This window comes from Ochotona curzoniae, unplaced genomic scaffold, assembly GCF_017591425.1.
Source record: "Ochotona curzoniae isolate NIBS_2020 unplaced genomic scaffold, NIBS_Ocur_1.0 contig_1302, whole genome shotgun sequence".
Classification (NCBI taxonomy): Eukaryota; Metazoa; Chordata; class Mammalia; order Lagomorpha; family Ochotonidae; genus Ochotona; species Ochotona curzoniae.
The window spans coordinates 9,097,617-9,124,588 of record NW_024465035.1 but is presented as its reverse complement, the minus strand read 5'-3'; positions in this window follow the sequence as shown (position 1 = coordinate 9,124,588).

Below are 26,972 nucleotides of genomic sequence, written 5' to 3'. Positions count from 1 at the left end.
CACGGAATCTAAAGACAGGTAAGCCAGCCCATAAATATGGGCAATAAGGGACCTATAACAAAGGCTTTCAACAAAATGTCAAGAGTATTTCTGGCATTAATCTCATCTATACTTAGGAGTGGTGCCCATGGTTTTGATGAAGTTTTAAATGAGAAGGTGTTATTTTAAATTTCCAGCTCTTCTTTCTGTATCAAAGTCCAGATGGGCTGAGTACCAGGTCAACCTGGGATTCCGCCTTTCCCGTAAATGCTCCCAGGATGGTTTACTGTCTAGTTCCTTATGAGATAAACTTTCCTGTGAGGTGTGATGCTCAATTAGATAGTGACTAGAGGGACCAGTCCCCATATGTACTTTAAATATGATCCAGTAGGCCTAGATGTACGATGAACATAGCTCAGGTTCATCTGAGGCTTCCACTCGCTGAATTTGCTTAATTGTTATTTTGGATGCGCCTCAGAATGTGGCCCTTTGGAGAGTACATCAGAAGATAGAAGATTTCCTGTTTCTTGGGTTCTCTTTCTGTAAATCTGCCTTTCAAATAGGATTAAATAAATATTTTCTGAAAGGGTAATAAACATTAATCAAGTTCTGACGTAGAGGGATAATGAAATCTTGGCCGGAAGGAGAAGTGACCACTTTGTGTGATTCCGAAAGGGCAGTCTGACCTGTGCTGCATTTGCAGCCTCCTAGAATGTGAGGGCGCAGCCTCTTGTGGGCAAGATTTGACTTGTTATTTGCATCTTGAAATAATTCACATTCTTTCTGGGAACATTCTTTTTTTATGAACATGGAGACGACTTTATTTTTCTTTCTTACAGATTTTTTTTTTTATGGGATATACAAATTTACTGAGAGGAGAGGCAGGGAGAGATATCTTCCTTCCACTGGTTCACTCCCTAAATGGTCACAATGACTGGAGTGGAGTGTTGCGAAGCCTGTAGTTAGTATCTTCTTCCGAGTTTTCTGTGTGAGTGCAGGGGCCCAACAACTTGAGCCACCCTCCGCTGCTTCCCCGGGCCAAATACAGACAGCTGCATCGCAAGCGGAGTGGCCATGACACGAATCAGTGCCCGTTTGTTGTGCCAACACTAGTAGGAGGAGGATTAACCTACTCAGCCACAGAACATGGAAACATTTTTATTGCCAGCTATCACTTTGTAATTTTGGGTGTTTAAGCTTGGCATGTAGAAGTATATTTCTCTTAGTCCATTTTACTAAAACATAGCCTTAATGATCAGTATAATAAATCAAGGAAAGCTTATCCTCACCCCCTCCAAATTTTCTTGATCTCTTGTTAGAAGTACTTTAGGGCACTTATTTAGTTAATACTAGTTTGTTGGTGTAAATGATAGTTTTCTGTCAGTAGCAACATTTTTAAACTTTTATATTTATGCATCCAAGAAAGAAAATAATAAAAATTGTATTACACAAAAATGAACTTGATTTATCTTTGTGAGGTATCCCAACAGCAAGATTATAGCATTTCAGACAGTAATAATTTATAGAATAGTTAATAAAAAATATGGATTTCTAATAAAACCATATTCTTTTTTTTGAAGAAGTTTTGATTGAAATAGGGGTACATTTTGTAATAGACTTTAATGTTATCTCATTATAGTTTGTATTGTTACATGATGCTGCATGATTCAAATATTTGGTTGATGATATCAACAGCGTACTCAAATGTTACAGTACAACATCCTGGGTTGTTGCTGAAGCATTTCCACTGCTATTCCTAAAACAAGAGGAGAGAAGCTGTGAACACACAGGAGGGAAAAAAAATCCTTCTGAGGTGGCTTGTAGGAGAGAGGTTGCGGTCTCTGCCTTGCGGGAACAGGAAGACTCATGTTATCTGCAAGGAGGGATCCAGGTGGTAAACATGACAACAGCCAGGGCTGAATTGACCCCGTTCTTCCCTGTAGCTCCTGCTCCCGAGTGGGCTTTCCCTGAGCATCCGGAAAGCAGTAGCGATGCCTGCTGGGTGACACGTACAACTACGCCTGTCAGGTAGAAAACCAGAGTAAAGAAGAGCTGCAGAGAGACAAACGCCACAAATCAAAGTGCTAATAATTTTATACATGTAACAGAATCCAATTCATGTCATAATTGCTTTTTGTGCACCATTTCAGCGTAACTATACCATTTTGTGACTTGACTTCTGCATTGGACTTTACTTTGTCACCAGCATCTAAGTTTGCTTTTTTTTTAGATGAAAAGGAAGATATTTATGAAGCTGGGACAAATAAAGCAAATTTAAAAAGCTCTTAACTTTGAAATGTAAAACAATTCACTAGACTTTTATGTTCTTAGCAAAAAAAAAAGGTTTTTAGTGGAATAACGTAATAAACTAGTAAAGAGCATATGGAAAATATCTAAAGCAAAATAAAATCAAGAACAATTACAACAAAAATCCCACCACAGTCTTGTAGGCTAAACATTGTGCGCAAAATAGACATGTCTCTTGGAGAAGACTTGGCTTTTTTCCGAGTCTTCTTCAGATTCTGTCTCTTTTGTGCCTGAAAATTCCATGTTCTGTCGTTCCACTTGTGTTGAATGTGTTGTCGTCTTGATGATCTTTTTAGCTGTTGCTATGACTGTCATTTTTGACATGAATTAGGGGACAAATGTTAAAATGCAGTGCTAATCGATGCTTTGTGACATGTCCATGTGTTTAAAGTGGTAAAATACCACACGGCTGGGGGTACCTGTTTCTAGCATGTACAGTGAACAATATTTTCTAAGTATATATCCTTGGTCAAGACACTTACTGTCCCTAAGCCTTAATTTCCTTATTTCCCAGGGAATAACCCCTTCCCTGGGACAATGAACATTCATTCACTTGTCACAGCCTTGACCTAGTGTATTTGTGTTCCAGGGCTTCTGCCTTTCCAAGGGTAGTGTTTTCAGTTGCTGAAAGTGCTTTTAAAGCGGCTCTGGGTGGGACAGTGCTTGGCTATGCAGCAGGGACCCTTGAGGTCTAAGATCCACCAGGCAGTTCCCGTGTCCATGCTCTCCTGCTCCTGAGACAGGTCAGCAGGTGGAGCCAGGAAGAGTGAAAAACCAATTCCTGTGCTTTCAGTATATTTATTTCTTTAATAATAGAGCTATTCTTTTTGGTGTTTGGTTATTAGTATATATTAATATGAAGATTTCAAGAAAAACAAAGTATAGTGCTTAAGAAATCTTTCCAATAGTTATTTTTAATAATGAAATACTATGCCATTCTATAAAGACCCACTTAATCTTTGTGTACACCAATACTGAAACAAATAAATTTTAATTTTCTTGAGACTTTAATTTCTTTGGGAGCTGTATAAACCTTTCCTATATTTTTAAATGATGAAATAAATGGCCTTTTATAAAGTTGGCTTCCAAGTAGGTTACAGTAAATCTCTTAATCTCTGGGTATTTATTGTACTCTAAATTGCCAAGGACACAAATCCCGGTGGTATTGATGTACGATTTGTATTTAAGTTCAGCAATTACATGAGCTTCAGTGTAACTTATTAAATGTAAACCTTAGGGTCAACAACCCTAAACTATGGGTGATTTAAAACTACGGTATTGATTCATTTGTCATGTGATAAATATGAAATCAACTTTAACCCAACACCTTTTGCCTTTGGCCTTTAAGAAAATAATTTAAGAAATTGAAGCAAAATTGAGAATTTATATTGACTTAAATGTCCTACAAGCTTATCAAATTATTTTCTCTGTGCTTTTGAACCTGTGAAATAATTTAAGACAGAAAAGATGTTGTAAAAATAAGTTTTTCTGTACTCTTTACCTAAAGATAACATCTCATAAAACCGTAACACTATGATACATTGAAATTTGGCATTGGCATACTACTATGAATCATATTGGCCTAATAAAAACCGGAAAAATGTATGGAGCTATGGTTTATTTGGATTATAACTGTTTGTGTGTACTTTTTAAAGTTATGTAGTTCTGAGAAATCTAATCCCATGGCCATGTTTATGTAAACACATCCACAACAAGTCAACAAAGCTGCTTTTTGCCGTGAGAAACATCCAGTCTTTTCACTGTGCTAATCCATTCATTTCGCTCCTTTCCCTTCACACCTGTCTTCAATTACCATCATTCTGTCATTTCATAAATGATGTGTGTGAATTGAACCGTGCGGTAAGTAAACATCCCTTCCTCTGGCCTCTTTTTTTTCATGTAACATTATACATTTGTGATCTGTTGGAGTTGGAAATATCAATTTGATAACTTCCTTTTTATTACGCTTATTTCGTTGTATGGTGTACCATATTTGCTTAATGAATTGAAGGACAGTTTGCTATTACCCTTAAGGTTTCTAGAAATGTTACGTATAGTTTCTCTGCAGATGGGAATTTGATGTTTCTGTAGAGTGAATATATAGATGTGCCATGGCTTAGTTATATGATAGCTTATATTTGTAAGACACTTGCCCATTGATTTCCAGGGTAGCTATACCAGTTTACGTTTGAACTAGAAAACCAACAAGAGACATAGTTTTCTATGTCCACCTACATGTTTAATTTTACAGGTCAGTATTTATTTTAATGGAGCCATTCCAATAGGAAGATGTTTGAGATATTTCATCATGGGTTTGATTCACATTTCCCAAATGATAAATGCTAATCAACACATTTTCATGCTCTTATTTCAATCTGTATAATCTGACCAAACGTATGCTCAATTCTTTCACACATTTACAAATTGATTCTCATCATTGATTCTACAGGATTCTTTCTGTATTCTGAAAAAAATTCTCCAGTTGGATATGTAGTTCAGAAATATATTCTTCCAACCTGTGACTTATCTTTTTGTTATCTCAAGAGAATATTAATTGAGAAAGAGGTTTTAGTTATTTATATCTATTTATTAAGAGGAGAGATGGAGAGAGAGCTTCCTTTTACTGGCTCACTGGCTCAAAATGCCCACAATTGGCACAGGTGGTTCAGGATGAATTTGGGCACCTGGAAAGATTCCAGTGTGGAGATAGCCACATTAATGAAAATTTTCTTTTCTGGATGATGCTTTTATTGACATGCCTGAAAATTCTTCACACAAGGTCACAGAGGATGCCTCTTTATTTATGCTTGAAAGGCAGATTTTACAGAGAAAGAAGAGACAGAGAGAAAGAGACAAATATTTTCCATCTGCTGATTCACTGTCAGGTGGCCACTCCTGGCTGATCAGGAGCCGGGAGCTTTGGCTTTCACATGTGGCAGCAGGGGCCTAAGGAATTCAGCCACGATCAGGGACCTGCATCAGAAGTGGAATAACAGGACATAACAAACTGGCACCCATATACAATGACACAGCCACAGCCTAGGGATTAGCTTGCTGTGCCACTGTACTGGACCCTGAAGACTGTCTCTTGGGCCCCACACGATAGCCTAGTGGCTAAATCTTTACCTTGTGTCCTCCAGGTTCCCATATGGGCAGCGATTCATCACCTGGCTGCTCCATTTTCTTTCCAGCTCCCTGCTCGTGGCCTGAGAAAGCAGTAGAGATGGCCCGAAGTTGGGACACTGCACCCACATGGGAGACCTGGAAAAAGCTCCTGGCTCCTGGTTGCTTGGGGACTGAATCAGCAGATGGAAGATCTTCCTCTCTGTTTATCTGCTTTTCCAATAAAAATAAATAAATTTTTTTAAGTGAAAGTGATCATCGAAGAGATCCAGTGTCCAGCTCCCCCAGACCACCTCTCTTCCTAAGTAAAGATGTGGCCATTTATTGCATCTTCACTTCTCTTACTCTGGAAATTAAGACTAGCCCCTCGACTTACTCCTGTGGTTACCTCTTTCCCTGATATTGCACTCTCTCTTGATTTTTATTATATTGAGTGTATTTCACATATATTCAAATGTCCTACTTATTCTTCCATCTTAAAAATAATGTACTCCATTCATACCCCTTTGCCCCAACCTGGAACTTCAGTTATTTTTTTTTTCCCTTCTTTGTAAAAAATCCAAACCAAATCAAACCAAAGAAACAAGCAAACACAACCCTTTGAATGGGCTGTTTATAATAACTATCTCCAACATTTGCCTTGTTTTTTCTTCCCGAGTACAAAGTCAGCGTGCTTGCTTCATTTATTCACGGGAACTGCTCTTTTTGAGGTCATCGATGACGTCATGCTGCTAATTCTGAATCAGAGACCAGCCCTTGTGTTCATCTGACTTATCACAGGAACCTTTCTGCCTCTGATCCTCCAGATTTCCCCTCCCTGCCTCGCCACATCTCTGTCTTGGTCACTGGTTCCTCACTGATGTGACCTCTAAATGTTGGAGTGCCTCTGCGTGTAGTCCTTAGAAATCTTTTATTCCATTCCATTCCATTCCATTCCATTCCATTCCATTCCATTCCATTCCATTCTTTGTTGTGTTCTATTCTTTGTGATCCCCACTCATCTCACTTAGCCTATTCTGTATTATTCTGGTAATAACTTCCAAAAACACTTCTTAATTCACCAACCCATGTTTCTATAAAAGCACAAGTCACATTGTGTTAGTCTTCTGCTCACAACCCTTCAGTGACTACCCCTTGCATGTTGACTGTAAGCAGTTCTTCAAGTGGCTTTCACAGTCCTATAATGGCCTCTTCCTGGGGTATGTCCTTGTTGCTCCTTTCCCCCTCTGCAGCAGCAAATGAACAATCTTGTGCTTGCATTTTGTACAAGCAGAGTGTGGCTGTATCTTTGGGCCTTGACATTGGTTCTTTCCTCTGTTTAAAGCCTTTTAACCCCCAATTATGTAACTCGTTCCCTCAGCAACTTTAGCTCTTTCCACAAATGTCATCTTAAGAGGTTTTCCACTCCACTGTTTGTATCTAAATGACAACCTCTTTGGTTAATATACTTTTTTTTTCTAATCCTCTCTTTTTTCCACTTGAAATTAAACCCTCTGAAGGTGGAGAGTTTTGTTCTGCTTTTGATTATTCCTATGGCTTGAATATCTAGAGAAGATCCTGACACATTTTGTATGAGAAATCAATTTTTGGTCATGTTTAAAGTGATTGAGTATATTCTTCACATAAGCAAATAAATTCCTTTTGTACCTAGAACATTTGAATATTTCTGGGAATTGAGACGTGAGATATGTAAATGCTCACTCTATGAAATTCAGAATCAATTGTAATAGAAAAAAATGAAGAATGTACTGAGGGTCATCTTTGAGTTAGATTTGTTCTTTGACCTGTCTCTCGTGTTTCATCAGGAAAAAGTCGTCAGCACCTTCCTCTAGTTTTGAGGCCCCTCAACAGGAAAACATTAGATAAGACCGCTGTGTGTTAGGCGTCATCTGTGCGTTTTTCCCAGTCCCTCCTGCTGCGCAGGCTCACCCAGGGAAAGCATTTGCCTTGTTCGTCTTGGCAAGTTACAATTTTGAGATTCTTTAATCAATACCTTTTCCCATTTACATCATATTAAGAGGTAATTTAAAAGTGTAATCAAAGACTTCAGGAACGGTTTTTGATTATGCATGCTGAATTAAACCTGGGGGCTGCAGATAGTGAATTGATTCCTGTTTGAATTTCTCCATGGTGGAAGCAGTTGGAACGGGATTTGTCTGCCAGCGGTAAGCGCTCGCAGGAGGAGTATTGATCTATTTGCCTTTGTGCTGCAGTGCTTGGCTAGTCAATTATTTACAGATCACTGAGGCAGCGAGTGTTCAGGAACAGGTGAGAGAAGGAGGTTGAAAAAACATTTGTAGAATTTGGCTTTAGTGATGAACTTATTCAAATGAAAGGTGTTTTAAAGAAACATGCCACAGTGCCCATCCACCAGATCACATAATCAGGAATTTTTACATCAATAATTCTTCTATAAAGCGATCTTGAATTTCTTCTTTTGAAAAAAGATTTGTTTATGTGAAGGAGAACGTGTTAGAGAGATTGAGACTGATGTTCCATCCTCTGGTTCACTCTTGAAATGACTGCAAATGCCCAGGCAGCACCTGGCCAAAGGCACAAATCCAGAACTGGATCCACTGTTCGCGTTGTGGGTGTCGGGGACCCAGCACCCAGAGCCGCCTCGGATGCTTTCATGTGGACGTTAGCAGGGTGTGGAATACAACTTTGAATTTCTATGTACTATTTTTATTGGTTTTTCAGATGTTGTATATGATCACGGAGAGTGGAAAACACATTTTTATCATGAGTTTATGGGCGTGTATGTAGGTTTATCTATATTTTAACACTATCTCTTTTAAATAGTATGTTTTCCAGAGCAGTTCATTAGCAATATCTCAGAATCTGGGAACAGAAAACCCACTGGAAAAATAATAACAAGTCAATTTTCTTCCTCCCACTGCCCTGAAATGCCCAACATACTGTGTTGAGTAGGGAATGAGAGAGCCCTACACCATATATCAAAGCAGAACCAACGGTCAGACGCGATTCAGGAAGATAACGGTGGCCCAAGAGTGCAGGAGTTCTGCAGAGGAGTCATTTGAATAAATAAAGAGTATATAAAAAATACAATGAGAACTATAAATAAAAAAATCATTTGAGCATGCACAAGGATCCTCTTTCCCCAATGTTTTGTCTCAATGTATTTTCAGATTTCACTGAGAACAATCGTTCTGGAATTTATTTTAATTCCCATGCTAAACAAATGTAGAGATTTGTTAAAGTTGTATCTAGTTAGTGCCTTCTATTCTTGTTTCATCTTTCTTCTGCCTTAGCTTTATGACAGTGAAGGTGTTGGCTTGCGTCGTTATTCCAGTGGAGGAGTTGAATAGGTATTTATCCTTTAGTGAGTTCCAAGCAAATCCCCTGTAGACACAGGCAGAGCCGGTGGCAGAGTTCACCTAACAAGTGGTATTTTTGGCAGCTCTACATAGGCGTCGTGCTGTTTTGCTTTTTTAGCTCTTCTAGAACAGTTAATCTGGACTTGATTTCTTGGCATAAAGTGTAATTAACGCTCAGATCTTTGAGCATTAAGTAATCCCTGAAGAACAGTACAATAGCAGGTGAAAGTTTTCTGTCTTTCATCCCGTCACACGTGAAGCAACTAAAAATGTTTTAGTATGGTTAGCCATGGTTCAAAATATTTCTAGAAGTTTTTATCCAGAGAAGAGTAATGGAATGTACTTATGAAAAACCTCATAACTATTTGTTTGGAATGAAGTTAAGAAGCAGTGTTAAAACAGTGTTGACACCATGTTCCGAAGACCTGTGAAATTCCAAATCAGGAATGGCGACTCTGAACTGAAGATATGTTAGTCAAGTGGGGGAGATATAAGACCAGTCAGCAGTTTACTCTTTTCCCCTTAAAAACAGTGTTGAAATTTTCATTCTGGATGCTGAGGTAGGAAACGCATCCCTTTCAACTGATTTATTCCTTCTATGCCTGCAGAAGCCAGTGTTGGATTGGAGCATAGAAAACAGTCAAGAATGCAATGCAGGCTTCCCTCTTGGGTGACGGGGCCCCACATACTTGAGCCATAACTACAAACCCCTAGGATCTGCATGAGCAGAAGGCGTGACTCGTTTAAGACTCAGACTTTGGCACTGCAATATGGCATGTGGGCATCTTAATGACTTGACCGAAGACCAGCTCATCTTTGCTTATTTTTTCTCTCTTTTAAAAAAGTATTATTTTTATTTGTTTATAATGTATTATTATTTTATAACTTGATTTATAATTTATTTTATTTTTAATGCAGTTTTGTGGGTATAGAGATTCCTTCTTCCTGCCCTTTAATTCCTTCTCCATTTTCTCCTTTTGCTAGTATATCCTTTAGTCATGGTATTTCCAAATAAGCACCAATGAATTTTTTCAACTTCCCAGTGATATCGTTGAGAAGATAAAATATAAGATTGTTTATTTCAAAATATTGCAAGTCTTTTTTGTTGTTTTAAGATTTATCTTTATTGGAGTGTCAGATTTACAGAGACACATAGAGCCAAGCCGAGGAGCCGGGAGCTTCCTACAGGTTGCCCACAGGGGTGCAGGGTCCCAAGGCCCAGGGCTGTCCTGCACCACTCTCCCAGACCACAAACAGGGAGCTGGGAGGGAAGTGGAGCAGCCAGGACACGAACCAGCACCCACAGAAGACCTGGAGCATGCACGGAGAGGAGCTCAGCCACGAGGCTACCACGCGCGGTCCAATACTACAAGTCTTAATGTCATGATGTATACATATCTGCTTGTTAAAAATAGCAATGAATACAACACACTCTTGAGATGCACCCTCTACACTGTTTTCATTCCTCTCTTTGCCCCCTTCACAAATACAGTGTCTTACTCTGAGTACCATGCTTGTATTTCTACCTGTATGGGCCATTTCCTAAGTTGTCGTATCTAATATTCCATGAAGGAATTTGTCCATTATGACAAAATGATGTATGTTTTGGAGGGTTTTCCATTTATTGTCACTGCCTGTCACCTGAAACTACCATCACACTTACTGAAAATGTCGGTGTGTAAGCATTTGTTGACGTTAAGTGTAAATTCAATATTCTATAGAGAAAACAAATAACAAAACAGCACTGTCTTTTTATGGTAGAGCTGTTACTGTTCCTACAGGCATTATTGAAACAAAGTCAGTGTTAAGCCTGGAGTTGACTTGTTTATTCTTCTCGCTACTTCCATAAAAGCCAGGAGAGGGCAGTAGAGTACCTTGTTTAGATGTTAAGAAATTGTATGAAATGCGAAATTCCTAATTTTTTTTTGTCAAAAGCTCACAACCTTTGAATAATTGTTATGATAATGCTAGATTCAGGAGGTTTCCACCTTTGTCACCTAAATGTTATAATACACGAAATTTAATGTTTTTCCTAATTTTGTCGTTTACTGGCAAAATATACCTCCTCTCATGAAAATACTTTTACTTACTATAAATAATCTACAGTGATATAACCAACCATGTGATCAAATTAGAAGTTTAGGACCATTGAGTTTTCTTAAATATTTCCAAAATACTCAATCTTTTAAACTGAGAAAAACATTTTTAAAAAATTGTTTTTCAAATCATCCAGTGGAAAAATTGTTGTGAATTCTAATGCACTTTGTATTTCATCTGTTGCTTAACTATTTAATGCTAGTTTTGTAAAAGCAAAATATCTATGCTGTAATGATCATCTTAATTTCAGAACAATTCCCTGTATAACAACTCCCTGTTTCAGAACAATGTCCCCCATAGTTTAGTAGTCTCATGGCTAACATTCCCACATGGCAACTTCACTCATTTCGTTACATGCAAGTCATTGGATGCAACCTGCTTATCTTATTGGTAACACTAAATAGTGATTGCTCAAAGGATGGATTCCGAGTGGGTTGCTGAGCCAATTTTTAATATCTCCCAAAAGGCATGAATCTCATGACATCCGCAGCACATGTTTAGTACTAATAACGTAGAATATTTCAAAAGCTCCACGTTGTTGGGTTTTTGTGTTCAAGAACATGAGCTGTGCCTTCAGTATCATAGCATGGTACAGCATTAGTGGAAACTGGCATAGCCCAGCATCATAGAGCCTGAATTTGGAAGATTCGTTTCAATCATGTCCATGCCCCCCAACAGACAAGTGATCTCCATTTATTAAATCTTGCTGAGCCACTGTCCTGAACTGTTGAAAAAGGGTACTGAATATTTTCTATTTTCTATGGTGGTGATTGGGATGTTTACATGCCATAAATACTAAAGTAACTATAACATAGTTGCGACTCAATAAATGTTTTAATTATTTTTGGTGTTGGAGATGACTCCTATAAAGAGACTAGTACAAATAGTCTTATGCAACTTATTATAACACGAAAATATGACTTTAAGATCATAGTGGGAAAGTCTAGTAGGGCCACGTTGTTGATATCCCATGACAAGCAAAGCAGTGTCTGTAGAGGTAGCTATTTCGAAATACCTGCAGGTAACTTGGTAAGAACTGGTTTATTATTTTTCCTGGAGTTCTGGAATCTGGGGAGTCCAGGTTAGCCCAACAGTATTTGGTGTCTCAAGAAGGCTTTCTTGTTGTGTCCTTGTGGTTCCAGAAAGATTAAATGAGTCCAAATGGTGTGGACTGCCTGTTTTTGGTGACCTTATCCTGTTGGTGAGAAATGAATCCTTGTCATTTCATGGCATCTTTAAGGCCCCACCACTTGATAGTATTGAACTGGGCATGAAGTTTTATCTAAGTTTTGGAGAACCACGATTTTTCACATCAAAACAAATCCTGAATACATGATGAATAAGAGTTGGGAGGGAAGGAGCTCAGCTTCTTCTTCCGTTAGTTAGTTAAGGAGAGCGCTGACATTTGCTCCAGTGCTGTGTCTGCAGGAGCCACCAGGATGATGGAATTCAACCTGCTCACACCAGTGGGCTCCCCAGGAGCACACCTACTATGTGCTCCCTTTCTGTCCTTTTTTTCTCCCCCAAACTCTAGTTTTTCTGAGATCACTTTCTAAATCAGGAGCTTGCATTCAATTCTCTATCTCTTTACTACTTCTGGAAAAACATAATTTTCATAACATATCATTTTGGAAGCATGGATGAATATGGATAAACCATGCCTTTGTTTAGTTGCTCCATACCCCCCTTCCAATTTTTTTTTCAAAACAATCAAAAAAGCTAGTGGTTTATTAGTTAAATACTTGGTCCGAATAGTGTATTTCCTCAGTTATCTCCTGGCTTCCTATCATGTAAAGACGAGGTAACTCAATAGTATAGAAAATGTTGTTTGTCAAATGGTGACAGGAAGAAAAATATGAGCTGTGCTTCCTGCACAGAAATGTAAGGAAAAAATTTAGTGTTATTTCTTAGATATTTTTCATTGAAAGGCATATGCTATGATTTACAATTCATAGACTTAAATGTTGCTGAATTAACAGATATAGAAAATCAAAGCATGGTAATTTTACCTGAAAAAAAAATGCAGTTGTGGTTTCACTGTGAGTAAAAATTAAAAAATAACATTTTAGTGTAAAATAAATAATGCATAATCAGATCTCCTTTAGAGTAACCCCTAGCGTTGAATCCTTAATCAGAACAGCTGTTGAATAGCTACGGCAATGAAGAGCAAGTAAATTTGAACGTCTTAAAAGCTGTCTTTCCTGGTGCGAAAATAGTAGTAGCTTATATTTTTTAGAAAGCCTTAGTAACTGTTGCGTGGATTGTCTGTTAATTTCTTAAGTACTTTCCATGAGGATGATGCCGGAGCCCTAGAGCCTGATCATCAAAACTCATCCTTTTCCTGTAGACTTGTTTCAAGAGTCCTGTGTAATTATTCAGGGCATCACCACTGGTTTGCATCATCTTAAATATGGATGTATTTTCTTGGTACCTTTGTGTTTATGCTACTTTCTGAGCTGATGATTTTTCATTCCCCCCCCCCCCCCGGCAGTCATTTGAAACTCAGGAAAGATTTTTCTCAGTTGTGGTTGTCCTCTACCTTAGCACAAAAGAGTAAGATATATGAAAAGACTATTAGCACTGCACTGCCCTGCCTGCGGCAACATTCATCAGTCGGACTGTTCACTCCTGTGAGAACACAGGTGTTTACAAATCCCTCCCCGTAGCTCTGGTCTGGAAGCTGCTGCCCAGGAAACCAAGTTGACAGGAAAGATTATTTAAATGCATATTCTTGTGTTTGTAAATAAAAATTACATGGGGTCTACAAAAAGGTCATGAAAATGTATCTTATAAAATTACTATGCCTAGTATTCAAATATTTGGCTCTAAATGAACCTCTTTTTCCATTTTTTCAGTCTTTTAGCTGTACACTCGTATATCTATATTCATGTCTGCAGATATGTATATGCATCACCATACATGTAACACTCACATATTATACATATGAATGGATGTATGAAACATTTATACTTTGTCAATATTATTTAGTGCTGTATAAATTCTGTGGATAAGATCTAAAAGTCAGATACAAACATGCCAATAAAAATGATCATTTTCACTTAGACTCTGTCAGATATCTAAAATTTAGATGAACTTGTATATTCTATTAGATATTTATTTATTTGGGATAGTTAGAGAAAGGGAGAGACAACTGGAGGGAAATCTTCCATCTGCCGTTTTGCTGCCCAGATGGTTGTGATAGCCGGGCTGCCCTGGGCCAGAGTCAGAAGCCAGGAGCCTTCCTGATCTCCCTTGTGAGTGACAGGGAAGCTGAATTTGAAGCGGAGCGGTTGAAATTCAAGCTGGTATTTTGGCTGCCTGCTGCTGCTGCAGCTCACACACATTACAGTGCTGAAAGCTGTTCCCTCTGTGTGTCCTTCGTTCAGGCTCTCACTGCCTTTATCCCTGATTGCTAGATGGTTCTTAGCATTTGAAAACACGACAAATCCTTTGTTCTCCTGGCCTTCCCACACTTTCTTTCAATCTGCTTTGTCTTTCCTGGCAGTTATCCCCTCATGCATAAAGTACTCTGCTCATTTTACTTATAAACGAGTGGTCATCATAGACATTGTAGCTAACACATCGAGTCATTTGAACCAAGATAATGGTGATGACTAATGACTCAATCTGACACGATGCAATTGTCTGAGAGAATCTAAACACTGGGTGAGGCCATGCAACTGAAGGTGCTATTTTTAAGTATGGTGCCTTTCCTAAAATCTACTTCCCTATGTGTTTCAGCATCACCTTGAATGCTGATATCAAGTTAGGCTATGGAGTCACAAAGATTCAGAATGAGCAGTGACTCAGGAATACATCAATTCATAACTAGCAGTTAGCGCTTGAACTTTTAATGCCCTTTCCCAATCACCTTTTTACTTACTGAATAAGCTCACGATCAAGTATCTTTGCAAGCTTACAATTTTAGGTACTTGCTATGAAAATGATTCATTACTTGGGTCTAATTTACTCCCTCATTTTAAGAAGGCAAAACCACACAGCTGGTTAGTTGAAGAGGACAACAGCCTATGCTCTCTGGGCATGTTCAACTTTATATATATATAATTTTGTTGTTGTTTTGCCTTTTTGGATTCACTTAGGAAGCCACTAATTTAATAGAGAATTATTTTAGATTATTCTCCAATTGGAGGGTAGCAGTTGACCCTCTTAGTGAGACAGAGGTGCTTTGGCTTGTATACTGTGTAATTTTGCCCTCCTCACCTTCTTCCTACTCAAGCAAGGGTCACGTGTGGTGGATACGGCCTCCTTACAGGTGGCATTAAGAGGTGGTGCCTAGTGGAAGGACCTTGGTGTACTAGGATGTGCCCTCAGCAATGCTTGTGCAGCGCCATATGGCCCCCTTTCACTCCTTGCTTGTGATGTATTTAGCTAATTGTTCCTGCATGCAACAGAACGTTCGTGAAGGGCTGTTCTCCAGACCCTCGGATGAGCCTGTACTATGCAGTCTGGACTTCAAATCTTCAAAACTGGGAGTGACCCAAACCTCTTTTTCATAACTGGCCTGTGCCGTATGTTTCATTATAATGACACAAAGCTGACTAATCTACCAAGGGAGCGTGTGTTCTCATACTCCATTTAAACTCTTTCCTAAGCATGAAACTCAAGGCTCTTGATCCTCTGTGCATAGAGTTCTTCCTCTGCCACCCAGAGCCATTGTTCTGAAATGTAGATCTAATGCTCAGTCATCTATAAAGTTGAAGTAAAAATTGTAAATATTCATACTGAGTTGTAATACTTAGATAAGTGATACAAATAGATAATTATAAAAATATTAATATGTGGCTTATATAAACAGAAAATAATTCCTTTTCTTTATCAATAGAAGTTAAGAATGACTGATATATTTTAGTGAAAACATAATTTTCATCACTGTGATTCTTATTATGATCTCTTAAAAGCCTGTAATATGTATTTTTCAGCATTATTTCCTCAGTATGTTTTTTTTTTTGAATATTTGATAAGCAGAGAGAACTCCCATTCACTGGGGCATTGCCCAGCACTGGGACAGACCCAACCTGGACACCCAGGACTCAGTCTGGGTCTCCCATGTGGGTGGTAGGGATGCAGCTACTTGAGCCCTTAGCGTTGCCTGCTAGATGATACATTCACAGGAAGCTGCAGTGTGGAGTGGAGGCAGGACTCAGTCCTAGGTGCTCCAGTACGGGTTATGAACATATTAACTGGTGTCTTTATTTCTAGGTCAAATGCCTCTATCTCCTCTGGTTTCTGATGAAAGAAGTGATAGCTCTGAAGTTATTAATTACTGTGAAACTTTTGTGGTTACCTGATAAATAGCACTTAATTTTGCAGTTAAAGCTAGTCAATTATAGGGATAATAAACAGCATCTTATTAAAATTGCATTAGTATTTTCTAGGTTCAAGAAACTGTCACTCCTCTGGTTGCAGTCACATGCTAATTTATTTACTTTGGCTACTACACCTTGACCTCTCTGTCAATGTCCACGTCAAGTACAATTGCTTGCGAGGTCTGATCAACTTATTCGCATGGTTGAAACCAACTTTCAAGCTATTTTACTGACTTAGGTGCATTTTATAGGTGTAGATAGCAGCCCCAAACAGAGTGGGGTGTCCTTGTGCTTGTAGCACTCAGTCGTTTGTTTTTCCTGTGCATCTGCTTCTTCTCTATGGTTTTATTATAAAGCCAACACAACAATGAGTTCACTCCATTTGTCACTGTCAGCTTTTCATGAGTGTCCTGGGCAAAAGCATTTGGAAACCAGTCACGAGAAATCAAGAGAAAATAAATACAAGTTTGATCTGATGTCTTCTACTTTTTATGGCGTAAGCCTGCCATCTACCAACCCAATATAAATCCCACAACAAAACCATTTGTTCAGTTCACTGAATCAGGGAAAGGAAATAGGTATGGACTCAGCACTGACTGAACAAAATGCCAAGATGGTAAATTAGGAAAAGCACTGGACAGTGCCTAACCCGGAGTAACCCATCACTTTGATAAGGCTTGTTCAGAGTGTGGACACAGAGCATCCATGGATTGCAGCCCTGTGTGCGTCGTCCTGCAGGATGCCGCTCTCAGAGTTGAGACCCACTTACCGCAGTGTGCAGCTCGCATGTCCTTGATTTGATCATTGCTCTGTTGGTAGCTAGTAAGCTCAATGGAAGCTCTCACTATCTATTTAGAAGATTTACATTTTCTAAGTTCACAGGGCAAATTCATCCTTCAGGATGCTCGTTGTTTTATTTTTTAATTATTATGAAATGCAAAGGTCAGTTTGAAGGTTCCTTTCCAGACTTAAAAAGCATATAACAACCTCCTGAGGGTACAAAGGCCACAGGGGACTTAGGGTGTCTCATTGCTTTGCTGTAGATGCTCTTCCATCTCGGGCCACAATTTTATAGTATTCTTAGTTCCAGTGTTTCACATTATACCATGCTAATCTGCTTCTAATAAGGATGCCAAGTGCCCTCCCTCCCACATCATGGTCAAAATACATTCAGCATCCCAAATCTTCAGTATACAGCTTTAATCAACCATCCATAGGTTGTGTTTCACATTTCTGGTCCTTACATTCAATACCCAGCTTCATTCTGTCTCTCTTGACATCCCTGTTGTGTTGCGTTCCTCACAGACACTGTGCTATACCTGTAGTTTTTGCAAACTCATCCATGGGGGAAAAAATCTTAGTTTCATCTCTCATGCAAATGCCTATTCATTTCCAAAGTTTATTTCAAACCTCATTTGTTGTAATGTACTTTTCTGTGCACTAACTGGTCTTTAGCCACTAGACCACACCGCCGGGCCCTGTGCACTAACTGGCAAAAAGAGGTAATGTCTTCTTCAAGCAGCTTAAATGTGTTATGCACATTCTCTGTGATAGTAGCTATGACATTTGCAGGGCTTACATTAAATGCTCAGTACATGGGGCAATGTATTATGCTTATTCTTATATGTTCTTGTAATAAGTGGCACACGCTAGGAGATCAATTAATGCATAGTGGATGAAACAGTGAGTGGATGAGTGAAGGAATATGTAGGGTTGGGCCTCTGGTGGAGCCACTCACGTTGCAAATGACCTGCCAACAGTGAGAATTGCCTTTACTTTTCTGTGGCTTCAAGAGGCAGGATTCAAGCACTTTCTTTCCTTGTTCAGCCCACTTCAGTGAAGCTGTAGTGTTGCAGTAAAGACAGATGATAAAACCATATTTTGAGTCTTGACTTGGTGCAGATATCGCTGCCAAATGTTTCTCCCATTCATCCTATTTAGACCTTATACCAATTTTATAAAGTAATGGCAAAGTATGAATATTTCACAGATGAGAGAATTAAGCTTGGACAGGTTAGATCATTTTGTAAGTCAGGTGTGATAAGCTTCAATTTGAACCCCAGTTTATCCAACTACCAAAGTTTAACTTCATATGCGTGTGCTTAGTGACCACTCATTTCCTGGTGATGGAGGTTAACAGTGTGTCCTGTCGTTTGAATGTTTCCATTTCAGAAGTGATGGGTTGCACCTTTATTCCTATTCTTACTTCTTTCCCTCCTATGAAAGGAATAAGGGAAAAGTACCTGCAGTTTAAGCAAACTTGCTTTGTCTGAAAAAAAAAAAAGCACGCCAGGAAAAAATCACACTTGACAGCGTTTCTGACCAAAGCTATGAATAAAATTGAAAAAAAAATCACTATGAATAATAAGGGATGGCAAAACATTGCATCCTCTATGATAATAGTTGTGTGTATCTATACTGACATATGAACATTAGTTTATGTCTGACATTATAATTATGTCTAATTATAGCTAATGTGCTGTTAAACATACTACTTGTAACTGGGTAATTTGTAAACAATGGAAATTTATGAGTATATACCTCCGTTTTGGAGATTGTCAAGTTGTAGATGAAGGCACTAAAATCTGGTAATTCTTGCTGTATCCTCTCTCAGTCGAAGACAGAAAGAGATGAAGTTTTTTTGTTTTTTTGTTTTTTTTTGATAAGGGCTGTGACCCCATTACCAGGGGAAAACTCTCATGACCTCCTTGCCTCTTCAAGGCCCAATCTCTTAATACAGTCACTTCGCCAACAACTGAAACTGGAGGGGCCAAATAAAGCACACTTGACCCTAGCCAAAAGGCTGAGAAGTAATGGAGAGGCCAGATATAAACTACTACATTCTGTAAATAAAATCTGCATAAGTCAAAATTATTAATACATGGGATCCTGTGGCATGCAGGCAAGGACTTTATTCACTAAGCCATCACATTGGGCCCAGGTGTCAAGTACTTTTGATTGAAATGGGTTTTCTTTAGCCTAGGAAATACTGCTGTTTTCTGGTTCATTTTGATTCCACTGCTTCTTATTGTAATTTTTTTGTACGCAATGAAACCTATACGTTTGACAAAATAGAAGAAAGAGCTGTGCTAACAAATGAGTCCAGGCGTCAAAATCCTAACTGCAGAAGATGCCATTAGTCTTGCTCTAAAGTAGGGCAATGACAAGAATCAACAAGGTAGATTACAGTTTGCAAGTGATAAAACATCCTATTTTTGTTTTTCTTCCAAGCGGCCTCTGATAGCGGGAGGTATGCTCGACAGGTTTCAGTATGTGTGAGAGGGAAGCGTGATGGCTCGCTCCGGAGGATGTTACATGCGGAAGGAGCGGAGTTTCCACAGATGCACATGTGGAAGTTAATCATGCAGGTGATGCAAACTGCATTGTCATAAGTGCACATTCCATCAAAGCAGTTTTCCTCCAGCTTGAATAATGCATGAACGCCTTCTAAAGGGAAGGGGAAGTGTCGTTCACCGTCCCCCCTCTCTCCAATTATTTGTGCAAAGCTATTTTTAAGTTTTGTATGATATGTATTAATTATGAATGAACAAAAACTTCCAGTTGCTGCTTATATACAACTTAAGTAAAAATTGATTTACCTATTGAATTAAAATAAACACCCAGTGCAATAATTCATATATGCTAAAAACACTATTAATTTCTCAAGATAGGACTAGGCCATTCCACGTGAAAATCTCCCTTTTGACAAAGTTTATTTTGGTTTGTAAAGTTGTTTGCCGTTCCAGTTTGATCTTTTTAAATAATCATTTTTCTCATCACTTGTCTGGTTATACTGTCTTAATATTTTTATTTGAACAATGTTATCACTTATTTGTTATGTAGTATCAATGTGACCACAAGTACCAGCACAGTTTCAGTTTTGTGAATTCCTCAGCTGGTTCATAACATTGTGGAGGTTTTCCAGATAAAATACAAACAGTGCATTTAAAAATGAATTAGTGAAGAGAAGTTTGCATGCTCGATTTAAAACACAGAGGTAAACCAGGAACACGTTATAAAAATCATTAGAGAATTGAAATCACCACTTGGTTACCGTAAGGAAAGATGGAATTTGTTCAGCATTGCTTTGCAATCCTATCATTTTGGTTTGTTTTTATCTATCTATTTATTTGATCGGAAGAGTGGCAGAGATAGATGGAGAGACAGAGAGATCTTATCTCTGTTAGATCATATGGCTGTGAGATCATATCTCTGAAATGGCCACAATGACCAGGGCTGAGCAAGACCAGTGTCAGAAGCTCTTCCATGATGGTGGCATGGGTCCAAGTCCTTAGTCAACCTTCTGATGCTTTTTCAGGTGCACTGGCAGGGAGGCGGGTTGAAAGCAGAGCAAGATGAATTAGAACCTGTGCTCAGATGGATGCTAGCATTTCACAACAGTCATTTCACCTGTTGCATCAGAATACTTTGCCAGTGCTCTCTTCTTTTTCGTAAAGTTACTGAACTTTTATTCTAAGTACAAGTGTGTTGAAGTTCTGTTTCTTTTTATTACACATCGGTGTTGAGTCAATAAAGAGTAGATAGACTACACTAATGTGGATGTTTGTCAAACAAATATAAACATCTGACTTTTGGATGAAGGGATAAACCATAGCAGTAGTCTTCCATGTAACACGTTAAGGACTTCTGATACTTTGCAGATGTCTAAGTCCTCGACAGGCTATAGCTGTCTTTTGATGCCAAAGTGCTGCCTATTTTCTCAGCTTCATTTGCCACGTAACTCCATTCATGATTTTATACATGGAAGGCAAAGATGGCATATCGAAGATGTCCAACCCTCTTTTCCTATTATTTATAGTCTACTGAATTCCCGTTTGAAGCTCAAACTTAACCCATGCAGGGTTTTTTTTTCCTTTTTAATTTGTCTAAAATGAGGCCATTTTTATTTTCTCTGAATTTGTAAGCAGATTTGACATTTCATTGGAAATATTTTAAAATGTACTTGAGTAATATTTTTATATTTGTTTTAATGTAAAAAAAAAAAAGTAAGTGTTTTGAATACCAGAATTCTAAGATCATCCTTTTAATCCTCAGGTCCAAATGCAGAACAGAATCTTCAAGATTGCTAGATGAATGAATATATGCCATTGAAAGCATGAATGAATAAAAACACCATTTTCCTTTCTGTTAACACATGTTTAATTAAAGAAATAAGTGAAGACGCATTATGATCAAATAAAAACTGAAGTTTTATCAAAATGAAAGAAAAGGCCTGCAATAATTTTCTAGTGTTATTATTTTATTTAAATCCTTGGAAGAGTCATTTGTACTTCAATTAAGATGTAGCCTTATTCAGAGACATGGGCAAATAATGAAAAGAGTTTATTTCATGCTTCTGTAGTCAGACTTCAATCAAAGAGCAGAACGTTATTATGTGCTTTAATAACTGTTTTTATGTGCCTCTAGATGTTCTCTGTGAATTTCTCACATCGAATTTCTCTAAAAGCATGCCTATGATAAATTTTCTTAAAAAAAAAAAAGAAAATACAGCTAGGGAATTTTTTTCTTTCTTTTTTTTTTTTTGACTAAGACTATGAAAGCTTAAAAATCACACAGCTTTGCAATTTTCCTTATTTTTTTTATCATGCAACATAATAACTGTCAATAAAAAAGAATGGCTGCTTTTCATAAGTAGTTGTGGTACCTGTGGTCCTCTTTTTCTCCTCAAAGAATGTAATTTACTTTGTGAGCAGAAACTGACAATCTGAAAGTGAAAAAAATTGAATGCATTAATTTCCTTATTTTTTAAATGTAGATTACTTTTTGTCATAAGCATGTATGCCCTTGAGAACAATAATTTAACTTGCAACAAGAAGTATTATATTTCCTTGGGTAGAATCAGAATGTGTTATTCAAATACTTTAAATTACAACTCATGTAGGAAGAGAGACTAAGAAGAAAAGATGAGTTAGATGTAAGTAATAGAGGAAGAAATTATAAAAATATAAAAACAAGCTTGTCCGTACCCATGTGGGTTATCCGTACCCAAGAGGTTCCCGGCTCCTGGATTTGGATCGGTTCAGCTCCAGCCGTTGCGGCCACTTGGGGAGTGAATCAGTGGATTGAAGATGTTTGTCTTTCCTCCTCTCTGAATACCTGACTTTGCAATAAAAAAATATATTATAAAAATATAGGCTCCCACAAAGTTGCAGGATTTAAAATCAACAAGCAAAAATCAACAGCTTTTATATTCACGTGCAAGGCATGGCTGAAAAAGAGTTTGTTAAATCACTCCCATTCACAATAGCTCCAAAAATATAAATACCTTTGGTTAAATTTGACCAATGATGTGAAAGATCTCTACAATGAATATTATAAAACATTAAGTAAATGAAAAGCAGAAACCACAAAAAATGGAAAGATCCTCCATGTGCCTGGAATAGAAAAATCACTGTCATCAAAACATCCATATTGGCCAAAATGATCCCAGTCAAAATACCAATGAAGTTTTTCTCAGACTAGAAAAAAGGTTTGAAAATTCTTATGAAATCAAGAAATTGCAGATAGCTGAAGAAATCCTAAGCAATAAAAATAACATTGGAAGCATCCCAATACTAGATTTGAAGATATACTGCAGTGCAGTTATAATCAAAACTGCCTGGTTCTGGGTCAGTGGAGCAGAACAGACACCTAGGAATTCAATTAATGCTTCTACAGGATAATGAATGAGCTAAAAAATCACTCCCTGGAGAAAATTGAATCTCTGAATGCAGAGGTATGAGGCAAGACCCCTGCCTTATATTCTGTGCAAATTTCAACTAAATTGTATCTGTGATCTAAACCTAATACTAAAACTAACGACTTATTACAGGAAAGCATAGAGTAAACTCTTCAGGACATTGACATAAAGATTTCTTGGGAAAGAACCCAGAGAAACAGGCAGTAAATAGAAACAAATAGAAAATAGAAAAAAATAGAATAATGGGATTCTGTCAAGCTAAGGAGCTTCTCCCAATAAATAAAAGAAAGTAAAATAAAATAAAATAAAATAAAGGCAATTGACATACCATTTTGTTATAAAATGCTGTGTAAAATTATCTTATTTTTAAATATTTCTGGTTAAAATGCAACATGTGTACATTTTTGAGTAGTATGGCATAGTATGTCAATACATGTGAATGAGATAAGCCAACCAAACCAAATGATTTTTGTTTTGTTTTCTTAGCTTTTCTTTGTGTTTGCACCATAACTCCTGCCTTCCAGCTATTGATGCAATAGACTATTATGAACCAGAGTCATCCTACTGTGCTGGGTAATCCTAAGAGTTATTAACTTCTAGTCTACTGTGTTTTGGCATCTGTTAGCCAACTGAAATCTAGCTCTGTCTATTCAGCCTTCCAAATTAATAAATATAATCAGTGTCCCAAGTTCAGGCTGACTTCAAAAAAGAACATCATGTGAAAGAGAACATGCAGTATTTTCTTTCTGTATCTGGCTTATTTCAGGAGATAATGATCTCCAGTTTTATCCATTTTGCTGCCACTATCAGGATCTCATGTTTTTGTTACTGAAAATTATTATATAGAGTATACATTTATTTTATTAATTTATCTACCTACTTATGGGCCCCTAGTTTAATTCTACTTCTTGGCTGTTATAAACAATGAGCATGGGAGTGCAGGTATGTAGTGATTCATATTCTGACTCCACTTATTTGGAAATATACCTGAAATTGTGATAGTGGGATCATAAGACAAATGTATGTTCAAATTGTGAGCAACTACACACTACTGTCTAATGTCTCTAGTCGTTTGTGTTTCTGTTAGTAGTGTTTAAGCATTCGCTGTTCTCCACATCCTTTAAGCATTGGTTGCTGTCTTTCTGAAAACGCTTCTGTAAAGATATTGATTTTTTTTCATGTATTGGTTAAGTTGTACTCTTACTTTTTAGTTTGTAATTACCATTAATTCTCTAGAAATCTTCCCCAATCTATATTTAAACACAACCCTTAATAAATTTTCACATTCAGAAAGGCAGAAATACTTTCAAGGAAATATTTGATCATTAGATGTTACTGTTAACCAATGGTACTTTGTAAATAATTTCACATCAAAGTATTGTAACTTTAGAATTACTCTTCAGATCCACACATCAACACATCTTATACTGGTAGCTCATTTAGAAAATCAGGTCTCTAGTTTAAATGGTTTTGGTTATTTGTTATGAATATTTGTTTTGTCGGCTAATTTCACAGCTGTTTTTATGCTGTGAGATTCAGAGTTAGGGTCAGTTAGATTTGGTCATAGGTCACCTATGAGGATCTTGGGAATTCTTACTCCTTTTAACCCAGATTTTTTTCACAGGTCTTGACTCCTATTTTTTTCTCCCACATCTTACTCTGTTTTCTTACTCTGTCTTAAGTGCATTCTAAGAGGAATTCTAGTTCTCTAAAAATTAAAATAAGCATAAAGAAAAATAAGGGTACATCTGGAATAAAGGAAAGCAGATTCATTCACATGCCTTTTCAGACACCGTTCAAACTTTTAGAAATACCATTCTTAGATGAAGAGTTTTAGATGCAAGAGCATATTAGGTATTTTCAGCTTGGAGAAACTTATTTTTGCTTTTACATGTGTATTGTTTTGGAACCCTACCTAGGAAAGTTATTTCCTAAATCCTTTCAAATTTGTGACATTCATTTCTGCATCCTACGGCTATTTGCAGTGCAGGCTTCTGACAGCTGTGCCTGAGAAGTTGCTTGAAAACACCCTGATTGCCATCACCTGTCACTGCTAGAGATTTCCGTTTTGAAGATAATGTCAACAAGGTGACCAAGCGTTATTACTTCTGTTGCTGAATTTTTTTGCTTTGCTAAACACTGCACCTTGCACGATTTTCTTCATAAAGTGCTAAAATGCCCCTTCTTCTGTGAACGTGAAAACAGAATGTCTCAATACCGCGTCCTTATCCACTCATCTTTTGACAGGAAGAAAAGTAATGAATCACTAAGAGAGACGCATAGACTCTGGATGGCGGCATTGTGTGGCAGAATCATTTACTCTTTGCCAGCCCAGTGGACAGGATCTGTTCCGATCCTCAGATGATGAGCACTCCAGCTATATTGCAACATTACGCAATCACTCAGGCGTACGATTTTCAAAATTCTTGTATAAATGCCAACACCAAACAACTGCCAACTTCCTACAACACACACACACACACACACACACACACACACACACACACACACACACAGACTACTTTTGAAAAAGATCCATAGTGTGGTTTTTTCTTAGCTGTTTGCTGAAGATTCTGAACAATGCACAGACAGATTGGCATTCAGAGAGTAAGACTAGGAAACTCCTGTAACGTTGGCACTCACACGATGGGGTCTAGAAAAACTAACTTGTTGTTCATAAATCCCATAGATACTTAAGATAGATCATCTTCAGTGTGACGTCTAAGCAAACCTCATTCATTTCATCCGATCGCTATTTTCTTTGTTGTGGACTTTCTATGTCACTTCCTTGTCTATGTTCATGTTCCACAGTGAGACAAACGTGGGCCCTCACTTAAACGATGAACAGATGTGAACATTTCAGTAGTGTGTGTATTACTGGAGATGCTGCTTTGCACTGACCTTCTCCCCTACCCGCCCATTTCTTCATTTGTCATGCTGGTATGAACCAGGCACTGTGTGGTGATTGGGACTGACTTTGAAGCATCTCTCAGGAGAAATCCGTAGGAAGGGATCTTTAAATACTAGCCTCCCAAAATAGCAAATAATATTTGATGCTTTGCATTTAGGGAAATGTTCTATTGGAAATCAACTCTACATTTAAATAGGAAATCCTCCAGGGGTCTTTGCTAAGATATAAGAAAACAAAAAACTTATGGAATTGTCTGTCAACAGGAACTTTGCCTATTATAACCATGGCTCAACTGGACCAACTCACATAATCATTGAAGATGTATTCAGTGAAATGCCAGCATGGTATAATTTTAATTTTGCTTTTTTCCTGTCGTTTCTAGTATTTGCTTCCAATGATTCCACCTTTGCTACCTAAAGTTACTCTTTTGAGAGTAGTAAAAGTAGGCAGGGGAGAGGCAAAAAATGTTTATGATTCATTCATTTATTTGAAAGGCAGAGTAACAGGGGGAGAGACGAAGATCTTCCACCTGCTGGTTTGTTTCCATATGTCTACAGCAGCTGTCTCTGGAGACAGGACCTCCATCCTGGTCTGTCTCTTGGTTGAAAGTTCCAAATGTTTGGCCATTATCCACTGCATTCCCAGGTGTGAGCAGAGCAGGTCCTAAAGTAGAGGAATCAGAACTCTGACACTTGAATATAGATGCCAGTGTCCCAAAGCATGACTTAATGCACTTTGCCACAATATTAGGTTCAAAGAACACAATTTAAACTACATTCTTTATAGGACCCAAATGGATTCCAGATGAATTTACACCTAGAACAATGCACAGTGATTACACGGAGAAGTGAAGCACTCAGAGTCTTAGCAAAGCTGACACTGAACTATGGAAACACCTGTGCACTATTATGTCTACTCATCCCAGTAATACTTTTTCTTCTTTATGTTTCGTTTTATTTAATTATTGTTACAGTTATTGCGGTTTTGTTGCTCTTTTGGGGGCTGGAGGTGCTCTTTATTGTCAGAAAATAACATCTGAAGGTTACATGCAGTAAGTAACATACACAGAATTTCTTCTTTTATCAAATGGTTTTATCAATAGTTCAGATCGTTGATAAAATGTATCCACAGTCAAGTGCAAAGGTGGATCCTATTTATATTCCTGTTTCCTTAGTGATATGGCGCTATGT